At 43.2% G+C, this 2,495-nt stretch overlaps 1 pseudogene; it reads right to left on the reverse strand.

The window, feature by feature from the left end:
- Nucleotides 1–486: 486 nt before the first annotated feature.
- On the reverse strand, nucleotides 487–2,271 carry LOC149235642 (pentatricopeptide repeat-containing protein At2g13600 pseudogene; annotated as a pseudogene).
- Nucleotides 2,272–2,495: the final 224 nt, after the last annotated feature.

Below are 2,495 nucleotides of genomic sequence, written 5' to 3' on the forward strand. Positions count from 1 at the left end.
TAGAAAAGCTGCATTTGAATTTTACTCCAATTGGTAGGAGATATTGGTTTGATTTTCACTTTTTGGACCGTGAGTATTATTATTGATTTTTGGAGTTAACAGGTTAACTTCTTCCCAATGGCAAAGCCTTTTCCATAAAAAGGAATACCCTGCCCTTTAAACTTCATCTCTGATTCTCCACAGCATGCTGGAAAAATCATGCTGCAATGACCTGCTTAAAATTATTTTGTGACCATGGATTAGTTCCAGCTTTTTATGTTATAGCGGGTGCAACCCATTTCGTGAAAGGAAAGCATGCACCTGCTTGTTGACTTCAATCCAACTGCATCTAGCCATTGGTTTAATCCCCCTATCTTTCATGGTTTTTCTCAGCTTTTCAATACCATCCCACCGGCCCAATGAGGCATAGATATTTGAGAGCACAACATAAGTTGCTGCATTTTTCCAATCCAACTCAAAAAGGTGTTCTGTAGCGTATTCTCGTAACTATGTATTGTTATGTATGATACAGGCACCAAGCAAACACTCCCAGACTGTAGCATCAGGGGTTATTGGCATTTTGCTTATCAAGTCTTTAACCTCTTCTAGGTGCCCAGCACGGCCAACAAGGTCAGCCATGCAGCCATAGTGTTCTATCACAGGTGTGATCTGGTAACATTGACTCATAGAATTAAAGTACTTTCGGCCCTCATCCACTAGGCTTGCATGACAACATGCCGACAAAACATTGGCGAAGGTAACACTATCCGGTTTCATACCAGATTGTTGCATTTCTTGAAATAGTTTCAGGGCCTCCTTGCCACATCCATGCATTGCATATCCTGCAATCATTGAATTCCATGAAACCACATCTTTTCCATGTATTTTGTCGAAAACTTCATTTTCCTTGTCTATGCTTCCACATTTTGCATACATGTCCAGAAGCGCGTTACACAGAAATACATTGCACTGAAAACCACTTCTAATTATTTCTTCATGGATTTCCATGCCCTGTTCCAGAGCTGCCAAATTAGCGCATGCTGGGAGAACACTGGCAAAGGTTTTCGAATCTGGCTGCACTGCTGCTTGTTGCATCTGTCGAAAAATCTCCAGAGCTTCCATGTTGTGCCCATTCTGTGCATAACCTGCAATAATGGCGGTCCAGGATGCAACATTTCGTTGAGGCATTTTGTCAAACACTTTGCGTGCAATGTCTATTCTCTCACATTTTCCATACATGTCTACAAGGGCAGTTCCCACAAAGACATTAGATTCCAACCCACTTCTGATTACTTCTCCATGTATCTCTATACCCTGCTGCATAGTTCCCAAGTTCGCACACACTGGGAGAACACTGGCAAAAGTTTTTGCGTCCCGCTCAACGCCTGCCAGATGCATTTGCCTAAACATCTCCATGGCTTCCAAACTGAGTCCATTCTGCACATACCCAACAATCATCACAGTCCAGGAGACTACATTACGTTGGGGTATTTCTCTGAAAAGCTTCAATGCCTCATCTATGTATCCATTGTGCAGGTATCCCGTAATCATGGCGTTCCAGGAAACAATATTTCGTTCAGGCATTTTGTCAAACACATCGCGTGCTTTCTCAATAATACCACATTTTGCATACATGTCCAAGAGGGCAGTGCCTACAAAAACATCATACTGAAACCCTCGTCTGCTTATGGCCTCATGAACTTCCTCGAGGGTTTCCAAGGTGTTACATGCAGGAAGAACACCGGTAAAGGTGAATTGATCGGGTTGAATTTCACTCTGTTTTTTCATTTGACGAAACAGAACCAAAGCTTCCTGGGAAAATCCATGTCTGGCATATGCTGAAATCATGGCATTCCATGAAAAGGCGTCTCGTGTTGTCATCTGGTCGAACACTCGCCGAGAATCCTCCGGGCTCCCGCACGTAGCATACATAGTGATAAGAGTGTTAAGTAAGAATCTATCTCCGACAAAACCCCTCTGATGCATTTGGGCGTGGAATATTTTGCCGCCCGATAAGGCCTTAAGCTTAACGCAGCCCTGTGGGAGAGAAACACATGCACTTCTATCTACAACGTTGTCGGTAGCATGCAAGAAGCCGAGGGCGTCTTTTAGCAGGCCCACTTCACGCAGTGTTACCCCATTCTGTACAGACGGAGTGTTTGTGTTAGCTCCTGTTTCAAGTACAGCAATGGCAGACTGCCTAACTTGAAGATTAAGCACGAACCCAACGAGCATTACAGTCTTCTTCTTTTTCGGGTTTCTTAATGGCTGTCTCCTTAGCAACCTGTTCATCTGAATATGTTAAAGTTCAAATCTATGGCATCCCTGCTCCATAAATCTGCCGAATATAGGCGGATTTATTTCAAATTCGAGAACGACGAAAACGACACTGATCAAATGAAAAATATGTTACTGCTGCGTAAAAAGCGCACAGATGTGGAGCGGAGAGCATGGTTCATTGCCATAAACTCCACTAAGAATTCAAATGGACTCTACCTGTAACTCCTCTGTAAAAA

The sequence above is a fragment of the Pinus tabuliformis genome, chromosome 8 (assembly GCF_031772625.1).
Source record: "Pinus tabuliformis cultivar Carrire ecotype Pingquan chromosome 8, CPIR1, whole genome shotgun sequence".
In the NCBI taxonomy this organism is placed as follows: Eukaryota; Viridiplantae; Streptophyta; class Pinopsida; order Pinales; family Pinaceae; genus Pinus; species Pinus tabuliformis.